Below are 19,531 nucleotides of genomic sequence, written 5' to 3' on the forward strand. Positions count from 1 at the left end.
TTGCAGTTTTATTATAACATACAGACCACAGAATGTGGCTCCATATTGGTAGAAGAATCTTAAATTTGAATTTTTCATCGTTTGCATTCTTCCATTTTGCACTTACATATACACTCTTCTGCCTAGGACTAATTGGGTCAGAGGAAAACACCATATAGCAACCCCTTCCCATTAAAGGAGCAAAGTCAGCTGATGGAACAGGTTTTGTTATTGTCCTGTATACTTTGCAAACCCATGCTAAGGCCATAACAAGAAACTTGAAGCTGCTAGAATATGCTAAAGTCAGTGAAATTTAATGGGCTGAAAATGTCTTTAAGAGTCCTTGATCATCAAAATCGTTTAAGTGCCTATTTGTGCATTGTGCTATGCTTGGTACTGTTCAAAACAAGTAAGCATAATGTTCCCTTCTGGTGCTATCACATTTTTAACTCTTCAAAGTCTTCCATGTCATTATCTCATTTCCCTAAGCCCCTGAAAAATTAAGACAGTTCACTATTATATGACAATACTTACTCCCTGAGCACAAATATACTAGTCATGGCAGAGATTAGAGTCAATAAAGTGATATGATCTGGCAGCTAGCCTGAAGAAGACCAAGGTCGTGTCCCAGCCTGCCCTAGGAAAATCCTGCAGACTGCCAGTGATCCTCATGGAGATACCAGGATGAAAGTCTTCATTGATTTTATATACCTCAGCAGTACAAGGACAGTTGATGCACTGTTCAACAAAGGAGAAAACCACAACCAGGAGACCACATAATCCCCTAGGAGACTAGCTGATGGACTATGGCTTCAAATTTCATATTAAGCTAAAGTGAATTGTACTCAGTTTTCCATAATACACAGAGGCACTTACATTTAAGAGACTTTATAAAAAAAAATCATAGTTTATTTTAGTACATTTTTATTTGTATTTGATGTTCAAGGCCATATGTTTCTATCTATTATATGGAACAGAAAGGAATTTGAAGTCAATTGCTACTGATTAAGAGTGGCTTGTAACAGAAACAATGGGTTTGGCCAATGAGGAGTTTCTGAAAGTAGAATCCCTGACTTTGTGATTACTGCCTTCCCCATCACCTTCCATACTTTTGTCTTCATTGCTTTTGATGGGCAGAATCAGAAAAGTCTTTTTATTTTTTTGTACATATGTAGTTGTCCAATACCTGGGCAAACAGAGAACTTTTCTCCCTTTTGAAAGGGAGAAAGATGAAAGGAAGGAAAGAAGGAAGGAAGGAAGGAAGGAAGGGAGGGAGGGAGGGAGGGAGGAAAGAAGGAAGGGGGGGAAAAGGAAGGAAGGAGGGGAAGGAATAAAGAAAGGAAGGGAGGAAGGAAAGGAGAAATGGAGGGAAGGAGGAAGGGAGCAAGGAAGGGAGGGAGGGAGGAAAGAAAGGAGGGAATTAAGGAAGGAAGGAAAAGAGAAAAGAAAAGAGGGAGGGAGGAAAGGAAAGGAACACAGTTAAAGAAGATTATCCAAAATTTACTTTCTAGAGAAAATGGAAGTACAGAAAAGATATCTAAATGTGCAGATATTTATTCACATAACAATCTGAAGGGGTGGCTAGGTGGTACAGTGGATAGAGCACCGGTCCTGGAGTCAGGAGTACCTGGATTCAAATCCGGTCTCAGACACTTAATAATTATCTAGCTGTGTGGCCTTGGGCAAGCCACTTAACCCCACTTGCCTTGAAAAAACCTAAACACACACACACAGCAATCTGATTTCTTTATAGTTAATGGGAGGCAGTGAAGGGTAGCGGAGAGAGAATTTAGATTTGGAATCAAGCAACATAAATTCAAATCCTTCCTGTCTTACCACCTGTTGTGTGACTTTAGTCAAGTCACTCTATCTCAGTTTTCTCAACTGTAAAATGAGGAGATTTGGACTTAATGATTTTTAAGATTCCTTCCAGCTCTAAATTCTTACTTTTAACTTTTTAGGCATTGTAAGATAAAAGTTCATACTCAGTTACATATTATTTTTTAACTGATAGTTTTTTCCAGATAAATGTTATGAAAGTTTTTCAACATTCAGCCATATGCATATGTATATTTTTTTAAGAACATCAATAAAACATTTGTATGGGAAAAAATCATTCATTTCAGACCACTTGGATACTACTTGAAGTTAACTCCTAACTATCCATATAGCTGATTATTAGCAAAAAGTTCTCTCACTGGTCAACTGTCTCAGAACCATGACTCCACTCACCATTAATAGGGTTCTTTGAATGGCTAGGTGGCACAGTGGGTAGAGCACCAGCCCTGGAGTCAGGAGTACCTGAGTTTAAATCCAGCTTCAGAGACTTAATAATTCCCTAGCTGTGTGGCCTTGGGCAAGCCACTTAACCCCACTTGCCTTGCAAAAACCTGAAAAAAAAACAGGGCTCCTTGATCTACTATGACCCCACCTTAAGGTTCATCCATGGACTTCATATGCATAAATCTGTGACTAGTGATGACTGAAAAATGTTTGTTGCCATTGAAGGAAATGATAATCACAGAATTGTTCAGTTGGAACTGATCTTAGGGATCGCCTCATTCATTTTTCTTGGAAATTGAAACCCAGAGAATTTATAAGTGACATGCTTCTGTAGCTGCACAGAGAGTGATGGAACTCAGACCAATTCTCAGATCTATTAGCTTGCTGATCCTCTGCACTGGATGTGATGATGACTGTAGTTAGAGATTTCTTTCTGATCCTTACAATAAAGAAGAGCAATATTTTTAAAGGGATTTCAAAAACAGATTTAAGGAAACAAAGAATACTCGCATGCTATGGAAAATATTTTTACTTTTAATTATTACTTCATACTTCATGTGAACTTTCAAATTTCCAGTGGTATGAACACTAACCAATAAACAAATCAATCAATCACTCGAGAAAACATATATAAAGTACCTACTATATACAAGACAATGTGATAAATACTAGGGATACAAACAGAAGTAAAAGACAGTCCTTGCATCCAAGGAGCTCACAATCTAACAAACATGTAATTAGAATGAATAAATGGGGGGAAATGAAACATCTCTTAAATAAAACTAAAGGACAAGAGAAAGTCTAGGAACTGGAAGGATTATGTTAACATACAAAGAGAAATTCAGAGGGATAGAATGAAAAAGAGCAAAAAATAGAACAAAGAAATAAGAAGGATGTCCACAGAGAAAAGGCTAGCAATAAATATTTATTAAATGACAATTGAATGAATGAACAAATGAATAAATGAAAAATCAGATCAGTAACCTTTATGAATGACTAATGTACAGAGCACTATAAGGGGATGAATGAGCGCAGGAGCAAATATTCTTTTCTAGCAAGGTGTTTACAGTGGACTTCAAGAGACCAAATACACATAAAAGGAATTCACTTTTACAAAGCAACAATTCAAAAAGGGCAAGTTGATACAGCATAAACTAACAGCTACATGTGGCTGGTGCTCTGAATAAAGGAATAACTAGAGTGGGATTAGTCATGGAAGGTTTTCTGGAGAGGATGGGTTTAAGTCAGTATTTGAAGCCCTCTGAAGAAGCGATTTACCCTAAGGGGAGGGGAGTACCTAGGGAAGTAAGGGGTGACTCAGATAATTCACAAATGTTTGTTGCCTTTAAAGCAGCTTAGTTTGGAGTCCAAGAAGCATCACTTCCAGTGATGGGCTTCTAGGTGACGTCTTTCATAGCCCTGAGTAGATTGCATCAATGCACAATCAGATATCCCTTTCTATGAAGCACATACAGACTCACCATATATTCTCTGGCACCTGACTGAACTAATTAAACCACCTAGAAAACCATAGAAAATCTCAGTGGAGGTAGTACCATAACTTTCTATATCTGTGATCCCTTCACTGCAATTCCCTTGTCTCTCTTGAACTCAACACAATGTAGATATACCCTACTTCTTCAAAATGATAGACAGTGAGTTAATTTCAAAACAACTGATAGTTGTGGGCCTCGTAGAGGGCAAAAAAACAATATGTATTAAAATATTCATAGCAGCACTTTTTATATAACATTGGAATCAGAAGGACCTGAGTTCAAATGTGGCCTTAGACCCTTACTAGCTATGTGACCCCAGGCAAGTCACTAACCTTATTTGCCTCAGTTTTCTCATCTGGAGAAGCAAATGGCAAATTATTCCACTATCTTTGTCAAGAAAATCCCAAATGGAATTACAAAGAGTCAGTGAAATTTTTCAACAAAGACCTGGAAATAATCAGTTAGGACAGGAGAAGATAGGGGGAGATGGGTGGGACAGAGTTGGAGAGTCTGGATCAAAAGATGATCAGGAAATAGGGGTTTAGAGCTGAAAGAAATCTTAGAGGTTATCAAAAGACTAGCATATATTTCCTCAAGATCCATTTGAAAAGTACAATAAACTTAGACCCTGATAAAGGAAGTGACTTGTATAAGTTCATATAGATATTAAGTGTCAAAACCAGGATTAGAAATTTCTACTGGCCCCACACATCCACCCTTAGTTAATACCCTAGAAGAGACAGTATAATGGGCCAACAAAAGTTTGGTAATACCCTTTTTTATTAATCACAGTTCCTTATCTAGTTGCATTGGCAGTCCTTTGGTCCTCAATGAATATTTAATCTACATAATCATTGTACTGATCCTTATAAATTCTATTTCTACCATATTCATCACATATGACTTCTCTCTCTGCTTCTCTATATATGACTTTTCAGTCTGGCTATTTGTCTGTGTCTTTCTGTCTCAACAACTTTCTCAGTGCTTGACATATTCCCACCTGCTTGGACTGTTAAGTAGCTTCCTAACTGATCTTTCTACCTCATTCTCTTTTCTGATTTTTCTCTATACATCTTCACCCTACTTCCAGGCTAATTTTTCTTCATGCATGAATGTACTCTGAAATATTCTTTAATGTTTTATAGTAATTGAACAGTCCAGAGATATAATTCAAGGTGTGAACTAATGAGAAAATGAAGGTGTTTGTATTATCAATGGGTTAAAAAAAGCTTCAAAAATAGAAATTACTTTTTCATATACTCATATCAAATAGATGCTTGGCTATGTGGTAAGGTCAAGAACAAAGGCATACATTAAGGTTTTAAATTTATGAATCTTTAAATTACACAATTGAGGAGAGTCAGAAAGGAAAACTATCTTAATATTTCTTTTCTTATTCTTTTCCTTCTCTTCTCACTTTTCAGTTTCTCTTCCTTTTCCTTTTATTACTTTTCTCTTTTCTCTTCTCCTTCCTTCCTTCCTTCCCTGTCCCTCCCTCCTTCCTTCCTTCTTTTCTTTCTTCCTCTTTTCTTTTCCTTCCCTCCTTTCTTTTTCCTTTTCTCTCAAGGAGGTTGTACAAGAGTTCTAATCTCCATTTTACAGTTGCAGAAATGGAGGCTTGAAAAAGTTCAGTGACTTGTTCATGGTCATACAACTCATAAATGTCAGATTCGAGATTTAAACCTATGTCTATCCTGATTCTAGTCCAGTGATTTTCCTATTAAAAAAATCAAGGCCATGCACAATCTGGAACCACTCATGATTTTCTTCTTAATCTATGATTCAGCCAAACTCTGCTTTAACCCCATCCAACCCCGATATCATTCCACCTCTATGCCTTTGTGTATTCAGTGTCTCTTCCCCTCTTTAACTAGTTGAATTGCTACCTGTTTTTTAAAATGATTGCTCAAATGCCACCTTCTTCATGAAGTATTCTCCAATCTCTCATATATAATGATATTCTCTTTTGTGTATCTCAGTGACTGCTCCAAAAGATTCTTCCCTTATAACAAAGTACTTCACATTTAAGTAAATCAACACATTATATCTGACAACCTATAATCCACCACCTCTCTGCTGAGATTGGCCATAAAAGTAACAAATAGAGTTTTCAACAAAAAATCCCATTAAATAATTGATGGTCTTGGGACTAGAGGAAGTCTCATTGATTCTGATAGCCTGTTTACTTGTATCAGTAACAATGGATGATAGTTTCATTATTATTATTATTATTATTATTATTATTATTATTATTATTATTATTATTATTTGAGGAGGGCAGCAGGTGACACAGTGAATAGAGCACCAGCCTTGGAGTCAGGAGAACCTGAGTTCAAATCTGGCCTCAAACATTTGACATTTACTAGCTGTGTGACCTTGGCAAGTCAGCTAACCACAATAATCTCCAATTATCCTGATTCAAATCTGCCCACTGGACCCAGATGGCTCCAAAGGAGAAAGTGAAACTGGTGACTTAGCACAGCACCCCCTCACTCAAATCCAAATCATGTGCTTGTTATGGCATCACTTCTCCTGATGTCATGATCTTCTTTGAAAATGAAGGATAAAACATCATCGTATATAAGGAGAAAATTTTTCATTTATTTCCTTAAAAACATTTATCATATAGCTCTTTGTTTCTCACTGCACTAATATATTTCTCATGTATTATGCCTTACAGTCATCGTTGTTTGTGTGTTCTTCCCTTTCCACATCTTTTGTTTGAGTCCAGATCTATGAATTAAATGTTATAGGGAACTATCATTGCATGAGGGTGTTTTTCTGTTTATTAAAATGTCTTTTGTTTGAACTAATGTAATATCTGACAATCAATTAACAATGACCTGATTGGTGAGGATTCATGAACTATGACTTTTGAGTGGATATAGGCCCATTAAGAGCCAAGAACTTAGGGCAACATTTTTAAAAGACTTATATATAAAGAGTACTATTTTAAGGTCTAAATCAGAAAGAAAGGGGACAAACTTGATAAAAAATTGATTACAAGTACTACTTATCAGAGAAACTACTTACATCTTTTCCTATATTCATCAGAGTTCACATACTTTTAAAAGATCCCTGTTAATTCCTTCAAAGGAAAATTCAGAATGAGTTTGAGAAATTAAATAAAATCCTTCATTTAAATTCTTCAAAGTTCTTTCACGCCTTCCACTCTTCCAAAACCTAATAGATAACATCAGTAGCCAGTGGAGGTCCTAGGATCATTATCAGACCTCAGCAAAAAACCATTTGAAACCACAGAGACACTTTTTAAATGTGATTCTGTCCTTCACTTCTCTTCAATAACTGCCTCCCTTAAGAACATTGTGTTTCTAATGAATAGCTCACTGTCTAAAATAAAAGAGATTACCTTATCCACAGTTCCCCTTCAGTAATGTCACCAATTGCTGTAACAGGAACAAAAAGATCTAAAGGTCTGACCTCATATCTTGGCAGGTTAAGACATCTTTCAATTCATCTTTAATCTCATCTTGGCTCAGACTGCATTTGCCATCTCATTCTAAATATTATTAAAGAAATGCACAATTTTCCCCTTATAAGTAAAAAAAATTGATCATGTCCTGATAAAAGTTAGATGGACTGGTAGTATCAATGACATTACTTCCAACCCCAACTTTACCACTATCTCAGTGAGCATTTTCTTTGAAAACTCTATTCATTGAGAGAAAAAAGAAACCCATATTGATTGACGTGATCAATCACAGAACCAAAACATCAATGATTTTAAGTTGGAAGGAACTATAAAGGATGTCTAGTTCATCCTTTTCATTTTACAGATGAGAAACCTAAGGCCCAGGTAGGTTAGGTGATATGAGCAAGGTCACATAAGGGAATGAGTAACAAAGCCAGAATTTGAATCTAGATTTCTCCAAATTAAACCTTCTTTCCATTGTACATAGTTCCTCCCTCTTCCTGGTACAGAAGTGGCAGAACAGTCAGTGTTTCAGCTTTGATTGTATCTTCTCTTCCAGAAGGGAGATCAACTAGAAGTAGGGGACATCAATTGTTGAGAAGTGTCAGAGCTTTATTTTTTAAGAACATCAATAAAACATTTGTATGGGAAAAAATCATTCATTTCAGACCACTTGGATACTACTTGAAGTTAACTCCTAACTATCCATATAGCTGATTATTAGCAAAAAGTTCTCTCACTGGTCAACTGTCTCAGAACCATGACTCCACTCACCATTAATAGGGTTCTTTGAATGGCTAGGTGGCACAGTGGGTAGAGCACCAGCCCTGGAGTCAGGAGTACCTGAGTTTAAATCCAGCTTCAGAGACTTAATAATTCCCTAGCTGTGTGGCCTTGGGCAAGCCACTTAACCCCACTTGCCTTGCAAAAACCTGAAAAAAAAACAGGGCTCCTTGATCTACTATGACCCCACCTTAAGGTTCATCCATGGACTTCATATGCATAAATCTGTGACTAGTGATGACTGAAAAATGTTTGTTGCCATTGAAGGAAATGATAATCACAGAATTGTTCAGTTGGAACTGATCTTAGGGATCGCCTCATTCATTTTTCTTGGAAATTGAAACCCAGAGAATTTATAAGTGACATGCTTCTGTAGCTGCACAGAGAGTGATGGAACTCAGACCAATTCTCAGATCTATTAGCTTGCTGATCCTCTGCACTGGATGTGATGATGACTGTAGTTAGAGATTTCTTTCTGATCCTTACAATAAAGAAGAGCAATATTTTTAAAGGGATTTCAAAAACAGATTTAAGGAAACAAAGAATACTCGCATGCTATGGAAAATATTTTTACTTTTAATTATTACTTCATACTTCATGTGAACTTTCAAATTTCCAGTGGTATGAACACTAACCAATAAACAAATCAATCAATCACTCGAGAAAACATATATAAAGTACCTACTATATACAAGACAATGTGATAAATACTAGGGATACAAACAGAAGTAAAAGACAGTCCTTGCATCCAAGGAGCTCACAATCTAACAAACATGTAATTAGAATGAATAAATGGGGGGAAATGAAACATCTCTTAAATAAAACTAAAGGACAAGAGAAAGTCTAGGAACTGGAAGGATTATGTTAACATACAAAGAGAAATTCAGAGGGATAGAATGAAAAAGAGCAAAAAATAGAACAAAGAAATAAGAAGGATGTCCACAGAGAAAAGGCTAGCAATAAATATTTATTAAATGACAATTGAATGAATGAACAAATGAATAAATGAAAAATCAGATCAGTAACCTTTATGAATGACTAATGTACAGAGCACTATAAGGGGATGAATGAGCGCAGGAGCAAATATTCTTTTCTAGCAAGGTGTTTACAGTGGACTTCAAGAGACCAAATACACATAAAAGGAATTCACTTTTACAAAGCAACAATTCAAAAAGGGCAAGTTGATACAGCATAAACTAACAGCTACATGTGGCTGGTGCTCTGAATAAAGGAATAACTAGAGTGGGATTAGTCATGGAAGGTTTTCTGGAGAGGATGGGTTTAAGTCAGTATTTGAAGCCCTCTGAAGAAGCGATTTACCCTAAGGGGAGGGGAGTACCTAGGGAAGTAAGGGGTGACTCAGATAATTCACAAATGTTTGTTGCCTTTAAAGCAGCTTAGTTTGGAGTCCAAGAAGCATCACTTCCAGTGATGGGCTTCTAGGTGACGTCTTTCATAGCCCTGAGTAGATTGCATCAATGCACAATCAGATATCCCTTTCTATGAAGCACATACAGACTCACCATATATTCTCTGGCACCTGACTGAACTAATTAAACCACCTAGAAAACCATAGAAAATCTCAGTGGAGGTAGTACCATAACTTTCTATATCTGTGATCCCTTCACTGCAATTCCCTTGTCTCTCTTGAACTCAACACAATGTAGATATACCCTACTTCTTCAAAATGATAGACAGTGAGTTAATTTCAAAACAACTGATAGTTGTGGGCCTCGTAGAGGGCAAAAAAACAATATGTATTAAAATATTCATAGCAGCACTTTTTATATAACATTGGAATCAGAAGGACCTGAGTTCAAATGTGGCCTTAGACCCTTACTAGCTATGTGACCCCAGGCAAGTCACTAACCTTATTTGCCTCAGTTTTCTCATCTGGAGAAGCAAATGGCAAATTATTCCACTATCTTTGTCAAGAAAATCCCAAATGGAATTACAAAGAGTCAGTGAAATTTTTCAACAAAGACCTGGAAATAATCAGTTAGGACAGGAGAAGATAGGGGGAGATGGGTGGGACAGAGTTGGAGAGTCTGGATCAAAAGATGATCAGGAAATAGGGGTTTAGAGCTGAAAGAAATCTTAGAGGTTATCAAAAGACTAGCATATATTTCCTCAAGATCCATTTGAAAAGTACAATAAACTTAGACCCTGATAAAGGAAGTGACTTGTATAAGTTCATATAGATATTAAGTGTCAAAACCAGGATTAGAAATTTCTACTGGCCCCACACATCCACCCTTAGTTAATACCCTAGAAGAGACAGTATAATGGGCCAACAAAAGTTTGGTAATACCCTTTTTTATTAATCACAGTTCCTTATCTAGTTGCATTGGCAGTCCTTTGGTCCTCAATGAATATTTAATCTACATAATCATTGTACTGATCCTTATAAATTCTATTTCTACCATATTCATCACATATGACTTCTCTCTCTGCTTCTCTATATATGACTTTTCAGTCTGGCTATTTGTCTGTGTCTTTCTGTCTCAACAACTTTCTCAGTGCTTGACATATTCCCACCTGCTTGGACTGTTAAGTAGCTTCCTAACTGATCTTTCTACCTCATTCTCTTTTCTGATTTTTCTCTATACATCTTCACCCTACTTCCAGGCTAATTTTTCTTCATGCATGAATGTACTCTGAAATATTCTTTAATGTTTTATAGTAATTGAACAGTCCAGAGATATAATTCAAGGTGTGAACTAATGAGAAAATGAAGGTGTTTGTATTATCAATGGGTTAAAAAAAGCTTCAAAAATAGAAATTACTTTTTCATATACTCATATCAAATAGATGCTTGGCTATGTGGTAAGGTCAAGAACAAAGGCATACATTAAGGTTTTAAATTTATGAATCTTTAAATTACACAATTGAGGAGAGTCAGAAAGGAAAACTATCTTAATATTTCTTTTCTTATTCTTTTCCTTCTCTTCTCACTTTTCAGTTTCTCTTCCTTTTCCTTTTATCATTCTTTTTCTTTCTCATTTTTCTTTTCTCTTTTCTCTTCTCCTTCCTTCCTTCCTTCCCTGCTTCCTTCCCTCCCTCCTTCCTTCCTTCTTTTCTTTCTTCCTCTTTTCTTTTCCTTCCCTCCTTTCTTTTTCCTTTTCTCATTCTTTTTCTTATTTTTGTTTTCTCTATTCCCTTCTTCCTTCCTTACTTCCTTCATTTCTTCTTTTCCCTTTTTATTTCCTTCCTTCTTCCTTTCCTTTCCTTCCTTCCTTCTTTCCTTCCTTCCCTCCCTCCCTCCCTCCTTTGTTTCTTTCTTTCTTTCTTTCTTTTTTTCTTTCTTTCTTTTTCTTCTTTCTTTCTCTTTCTTCCTCTTTCTTCTTTCTTTCTCCCCCCCCCAAGGAAATGCAATGCAAGCCTCACATGTGGAGGGAAGATATAATGTGGCAGAATCAAATTCAGCCCTTACTCTTAAAAGAAAATGAAAACTAACATCTTTTAGCTTGAAGATATAAATAAACATGACAAAGACAAAAAATTCAAAATGTCAGTGAAGTTATTAGCTGAGTCTAAGCATAAGAATGTCATAAAACATCAAAGGATAAATTTTTGCAGTTTTATTATAACATACAGACCACAGAATGTGGCTCCATATTGGTAGAAGAATCTTAAATTTGAATTTTTCATCTTTTGCATTCTTCCATTTTACACTTACATATACACTCTTCTGCCTAGGACTAACTGGGTCAGAGGAAAACACCATATAGCAACCCCTTCCCATTAAAGGAGCAAAGTCAGCTGATGGAACAGGTTTTGTTATTGTCCTGTATACTTTGCAAACCCATGCTAAGGCCATAACAAGAAACTTGAAGCTGCTAGAATATGCTAAAGTCAGTGAAATTTAATGGGCTGAAAATGTCTTTAAGAGTCCTTGATCATCAAAATCGTTTAAGTGCCTATTTGTGCATTGTGCTATGCTTGGTACTGTTCAAAACAAGTAAGCATAATGTTCCCTTCTGGTGCTATCACATTTTTAACTCTTCAAAGTCTTCCATGTCATTATCTCATTTCCCTAAGCCCCTGAAAAATTAAGACAGTTCACTATTATATGACAATACTTACTCCCTGAGCACAAATATACTAGTCATGGCAGAGATTAGAGTCAATAAAGTGATATGATCTGGCAGCTAGCCTGAAGAAGACCAAGGTCGTGTCCCAGCCTGCCCTAGGAAAATCCTGCAGACTGCCAGTGATCCTCATGGAGATACCAGGATGAAAGTCTTCATTGATTTTATATACCTCAGCAGTACAAGGACAGTTGATGCACTGTTCAACAAAGGAGAAAACCACAACCAGGAGACCACATAATCCCCTAGGAGACTAGCTGATGGACTATGGCTTCAAATTTCATATTAAGCTAAAGTGAATTGTACTCAGTTTTCCATAATACACAGAGGCACTTACATTTAAGAGACTTTATAAAAAATCATAGTTTATTTTAGTACATTTTTATTTGTATTTGATGTTCAAGGCCATATGTTTCTATCTATTATATGGAACAGAAAGGAATTTGAAGTCAATTGCTACTGATTAAGAGTGGCTTGTAACAGAAACAACGGGTTTGGCCAATGAGGAGTTTCTGAAAGTAGAATCCCTGACTTTGTGATTACTGCCTTCCCCATCACCTTCCATACTTTTGTCTTCATTGCTTTTGATGGGCAGAATCAGAAAAGTCTTTTTATTTTTTTGTACATATGTAGTTGTCCAATACCTGGGCAAACAGAGAACTTTTCTCCCTTTTGAAAGGGAGAAAGATGAAAGGAAGGAAAGAAGGAAGGAAGGAAGGAAGGAAGGAAGGAAGGAAGGAAGGAAGGAAGGAAGGAAGGAAGGAAGGAAGGAAGGGAGGGAGGGAGGGAGGGAGGAAAGAAGGAAGGGGGGAAAAGGAAGGAAGGAGGGGAAGGAATAAAGAAAGGAAGGGAGGAAGGAAAGGAGAAATGGAGGGAAGGAGGAAGGGAACAAGGAAGGGAGGGAGGGAGGGAGGGAGGGAGGAAGGAAAGAAAGGAGGGAATTAAGGAAGGAAGGAAAAGAGAAAAGAAAAGAGGGAGGGAGGAAAGGAAAGGAACACAGTTAAAGAAGATTATCCAAAATTTACTTTCTAGAGAAAATGGAAGTCCAGAAAAGATATCTAAATGTGCAGATATTTATTCACATAACAATCTGAAGGGGTGGCTAGGTGGTACAGTGGATAGAGCACCGGTCCTGGAGTCAGGAGTACCTGGATTCAATCCGGTCTCAGACACTTAATAATTACCTAGCTGTGTGGCCTTGGGCAAGCCACTTAACCCCACTTGCCTTGAAAAAACCTAAACACACACACACAGCAATCTGATTTCTTTATAGTTAATGGGAGGCAGTGAAGGGTAGTGGAGAGAGAATTTAGATTTTGAATCAAGCAACATAAATTCAAATCCTTCCTGTCTTACCACCTGTTGTGTGACTTTAGTCAAGTCACTCTATCTCAGTTTTCTCAACTGTAAAATGAGGAGATTTGGACTTAGTGATTTTTAAGATTCCTTCCAGCTCTAAATTCTTACTTTTAACTTTTTAGTCATTGTAAGATAAAAGTTCATACTCAGTTACATATTATTTTTTAACTGATAGTTTTTTCCAGATAAATGTTATGAAAGTTTTTCAACATTCAGCCATATGCATATGTATATTTTTAAGTTACAAAATTTCCTTCTACCCTCCCTTCCTACCCCATCCCCTCAGTGGCTAATAGTCAGGTAAATATTGTACATACACATTTGTGTTAAACATGTTTACAGATTAGCCATTTTTTTGGCATGAGAAATAAGGATTAAGGGAAAAGAGAGAGAGAACCATGAGATAGGAAAGAAATATATAAGAGAATTTTTTTTTAAAGTGAATACAGTGTTTATTATATTTTGAAGGATTTTTGTTTTTGTTTTGTTTTGTTTTTCTTCTTCTAGATGGGGATAGCATTGTCCATAGCTGGTCTAATAGGGTGGTCCTAGCTCTCTGAACTGCTGAGAGGAGCTGCATCCATCAAGGCTGATCAACTCACAATATTGTTGTTATTGTGTAGAATATTCTCTTGGTTCTGCTCCCTTCATTCAGCATCAGATCCTGTAAGTCATTCCATGCTTCTCTAGAGTCTGACCAGTTATGGTTTCTTATAGAGCAAGAATATTCCATAGGATTCATGTACCATAATTTGTTCAGCCATTCCCCAATTGCTGGGCATCCCCTCAATTTCCAATTCTTAACCATTACAGAAAGAGCTGCTATGAATATTTTGGAATATGTAGGCCTTTTCCCATTTTTTCTGATTTCTTCTGGATATAGACCTAGAATTGGAATTGCTGGGTCAAAGGGTATGAACAGTTTATTGCTATTTGGGCATAATTCCATATTGCTCTCCAGATCCATTCACAACTCCATCAATAATGTATTAATGTCCCAATCCTCCCACAACCTCTCCAATATTGATCATTTTCCTTTTTCTCATAGGCAATCTGATAGGTGTGAGGTGATACTTTATAATTGTTTTAATTTGCATTTCTCTAATCAATAATGATTTGGAGCATTTTTTCATATGATTATATATTGCTTTAATTTCTTCATTTGAAAACTGTTCATATCCTTTGTCTATTTATCAATTGGGGAACAACTTATAACCATATAAATTTGATACATTTCTCCATATATTTTAGAAATGGGACTTTTATCAGAATCCCTTGCTGTGAAAATTGTTTCCCAGCTTTCTGTTTTCCTTCTAATTTTGGCAGCATTGATTTTATTAGAGAAAAAACTTTTTTATTTAATATACTCAAAATCATCCATTTTGCAATTTATAATGTACTTTATTTCTTGCTTAGTCATAAATTTCTCCCCTTTACATAGATCTGACAGATAGAGTATTTCTTGGTCTATTAATTTATCTATAGTGTCACACTTTATGTCTAAATCCTGTCCCCATTATGACCTTATTTTGATATAGGGTGTGAGATGTGGGTATATGCCTAGTTTTTGCCATACTTTTTCCTAGTTTTCCCAACAATTTTTGTCAAATAGTGAGTTCCTATCCCAAAAGCTAATATCTTTGGATTTGTCAGATAGTAGATCACTGTAGTCATTTACAACTATTTCTTTTGAACCTATCCTAATCCACTCAGTTACATTTTAAAACATTAAAAACTTTACCTGTCAGCTGACCTGGATCAGAAATATAGAATTACTTTAGTTTCTTCACCAAGAAAACAATATTGAAACCAACAACTTGCAAACTAATAAACAGATTCTTAGAAGAAAATATTTATAGTACTTGTTGGTTTAAAATCCTTTGTTTTTATTTTTCTAAATCAACTGTCTGATGACTTTATGAATGACTTCAATATATCCTGGACTCATGGGTCCATCTTATTATGCAGTTGCTCTTATAAATCTTGGGGCCCAGAGATTATAAACACTCACAAGATCAAACTATAATTTAATTGAAATAGAGACTATTAAATAATCCAGGATCTTTGCAGAATATTATGAGCTCTCTAAGATTATTTTAATGCATTGAATTTATAAACTATTTTTTAGTGAATACTTCAAACTTGCGGAATTTACCCATTCACCAACTATTCTTTCTTGTTATCCCCATGACTTAGAATAGTGTTTTGCCTTCAGTAGACCCTCAAAATACATTGGGTCCTCAAAAATATGCTCATTCAAAAATTAGTACATTCATTCAGGGTTAATTCTTCCCAGGGTCTTGATCTACTTAGAGAAAGTATTAAAATCAATAGAAAACAAGTCTTTGTCTTATTGTGTGCTCTCTCTCTCTATCTCTCTCTCTCTCTCTCTGTCTGTCTCTCTCTGTCTCTGCCTCTGTCTGTCTGTCTGTCTGTCTGTGTCTGTGTCTGTGTCTGTGTCTGTCTCTGTCTCTCTCTGTCTCTGTCTCTGTCTCTGTCTCTGTCTCTGTCTCTGTCTCTCTCCCCCCCCCCTTCTTCCCCCACTCCCACCCCTTAGGTGTAAAGAGCTAAGTAATTCTCACAAGTTAACAAAGAGCAAAGGAGCAAAGACATCAGACTTCTGCCTGGGCTGTTATGTCACTGTTATAGGTCTGCCTGCCTTCCCCTAAAGAAGTGTTTAATTATCTAGAGATATGCCAGAATTCTCATTACAAGTTCCTATATTGTAATGAAATGTCTTCACTTTACCCACTGCTTGGGTAAAGATCTCTGTTCTAATTAGTCACTTCCTGCTCTCAATACTTTGATCTGTTCAGTGAATACAGATAGATTTTAATTTTAGATATCCCAATTTTGAATCAATTCTCCCAACTCAGTAGCAAGAAAGAGGTTTTTTTTTTTTACTTTCAGATCAGAACTTTTGTGTAGGAGGCAAATAACTCCCCACACATATCTTAAATTTAGTACAAAGTCCCCAATTTTCTAGCTGCATTACACTCTTTCCCAAGTTCATTATCTTAGACTGATACCCTCATTGAATTCTTTTAAGAATTGTTTCAGTTTATTCATTATGAAATTCACAATCTATCTAACCCTTATTCAGGTCTCAGTTCGCCAAGTATAAGTTCTCTGATCACTTGTCCTTCTAACTCTGAGTTGTTAAAAAGTTTACAGTCACAATGTGATAGAATGAAAATTGCCCTGTATTGAGAGTTGGGAGAATGTGATGGGGATGGGTGGGTAGTTCTTATTCTAGATCTTCTATTAAATAATTTTGTGACCTTGGACAAGTCATTTACAATTTTGGGGCCTTAGTACATACATACATACATACATACATACAAGCATATATACATATATACATCTATATATAGATGTATATAAAATAAAGAATAGGGAGTAGATGAGCTCTGTATCTATTCTCTTTGATAATATATAATATGTAATCTCTATTATTTCTTTTTTTTTAGGTTTTTTTGTAAGGCAAACGGGGTTAAGTGGCTTGCCCAAGGCCACACAGCTAGGTAATTATTAAGTGTCTGAGATGGGATTAGAACCCAGGTACTCCTGACTCCAGGGCTGGTGCTTTATCCACTATGACACCTAGCCCCAATCTCTATTATTTCTAATATGATATTAATCATAAGACTGGTGTCCCAATAATGAGTGGCAATCAGCTACAAATTACTCTAAGGATTTGCAACAATTTTGTCTATGATATCAGTGAATACTAGAATGTTGAGCCTGCAGATACTACAGAGAATGTCTATTTAGAGCCATTATTTTGCAGATAAGAAAATCTAGGCAGAGTGATTAAGTGAATTGTTCAAGGTCACATAGTTAATCAGTGGTAGATATGACTAAATCTTCCTATAGGTTTCTAGCCAATATTTCTTCTATTACATCACATCATTGTTGTTTCTAGAATGTGTTTCTTTTTTAAGAAGTCAATGAAAACAAAACATAAGAAAGTTTGGAGAAGTAATGAGTGTGTGTGTGTGTGTGTGTGTGTGTGTGTGTGTGTGTGTGGCATTTGAGGAGAGGATGAATGAGACAGCAACTCATGAACCCCTCTACTAAAACTTGGAGGGGATGGAATCTACCCACACCAGTGAAATCTGAGATCTTTGGAAATGAGGAAGACTTTATACTATTTGTTTGTTATATGTTTCCAGATGCATTGGGAAAAGGGTAAAAGAACAACATTAGTCAATTCCATACTGGTTTCATACTGGCTTGGAGGAAACACTGGGCTCTCCAAAGCTATGTCATCAAAACTCAATCTCTGACCAGTATCACCACATTATAAAGTTTTTGAGTCTGAAACTGACTATGGACCATCATCAGAGAGGACCAATGCAGCAAAGTTTGGAGAGGTAATGAATTTGTCTGTCTGTGTTTGTGTGTGTGTGTGTGTGTGTGTGTGTGTGTGTGTGTGTGTGTGAAGTTTGAGGAAAGGAAGAGTAAGCCTCATGAACTTATCTACTAAAACTTGTAGAGAATGGAATCTACCCACACCAATAAATTCTCAGATGTTTGGAAATGAGAAAGATTTTTATATTATTGGTTAGAGGCTTAAAAGTTTCAGTCTTGTATTTAAAAAAAAGGAAAATGTGGAAGTCCATTCAGGAATTCTCAAGTCTACTTATATACAATCAAAATATTTAATAGTTTCTGTTCTCAAGGAGCTTAAACTCTAATGGAGGAGACAACACGAAAACAAATATTTACAAGACAAAACTGGATACAGGATGAATTAGAAATAATCAACAGATGAAAGACAGAATTAAAAGGGAGATGGGAAAGGTTTCCTGTAAAAGATGAATTTTAATTGGGAATTAAAGAAAGCCAAGGAAGGAAATAGGGGAGTTGAGAAGGGAGCACCCCCCTCCCCACCTAGGTATGGATGACAATCAGAAAGAGTGCCTGGAGCCAAAAGACCAGTGTCTTGTTCACAGAACAGTAGGAAGCCAGTGTTACTGGATCAAAGACTATTGTCATGAAATAATGTACCAAGACAAGAAAAATAGGAGAGGACCAGGTTATGAAGGACTTTGAATGCCAGAGTTTTGTATTGTTCCTGGAGCTAATAGGGAACTGATGGAGTTTTTTTTGACATGACATTTTGAAATATTTTTATTAGTCAGAATGCAAGTCTATGTGGTTTAAAAACTCAATTGTTAACTGATGATGATGATGTTTGTCCTTCATTCTCAAAGAAGACCATGACATCAGGAAGTTGATTCCATGACAAAAACATCAATTGGATTTGAGTGATGTGTGGCTATGCTAAGTCACCAGCCTCACTTTCTCCTCCAGAGTCATCTGGATCCAGTGGCCAGATATGAATCAGGATGCCTGGAGATGACCCTGGATGCCAATTTTTAAATAGCTGCTCAAAAAGCCCTTCATTCAACCCTTGTCTCCCTTATGGCCAGGGATATTATTACTTCTAGTCTTTTCTATTATGAGGGTATCTCTAGGGGCAATAGGGAGCTAAGCACAAGTTTCCAAATAGTATTTACATATGAGGAAACTGAGGCAAACAGAGGTTCCAGAACTGAAACTTTTATTATTAAAACCAAAATCATACCCCAATAATCCTTCTTTCCATTCAGTCATCTTTCATAACCAATAAATTAAAAAAATAAAACCTGCCTTCTGTACTATACTCCTCTACTTATCTTCAGAGAGAAGTTAAGAACATCATTAGCTCATTAGTTCTTCAGGACCAAGTTTGGCCCTTGAAATCAATCTGAATTCAACCACATTATATATATATATATATATATATATATATATATATATATATATATATATATATATATATATATATATATGTGTGTGTGTGTGTGTGTGTGTGTGTGTGTGTGTCTTATGTGTGTATGCTAGCATAGTCATTGTTTATATTGCTCTTTTGGTTATACTTTCTTCATCCCATATCAATTCTTTCTAATCCTCCTATGTTTCTCTGAATTTCTAATATTTATCCCTTCTCATGGGGCAATAACATTCCAGTACAAACATATATCATGACTTATTCAACCATTCCCTAATTTATGGGCCACCACCTTATTTCCAGTTTTTACTTCAGGCCTATATTTCTA

Source organism: Macrotis lagotis, chromosome 1 (genome assembly GCF_037893015.1).
Source record: "Macrotis lagotis isolate mMagLag1 chromosome 1, bilby.v1.9.chrom.fasta, whole genome shotgun sequence".
Lineage (NCBI taxonomy): Eukaryota > Metazoa > Chordata > Mammalia > Peramelemorphia > Peramelidae > Macrotis > Macrotis lagotis.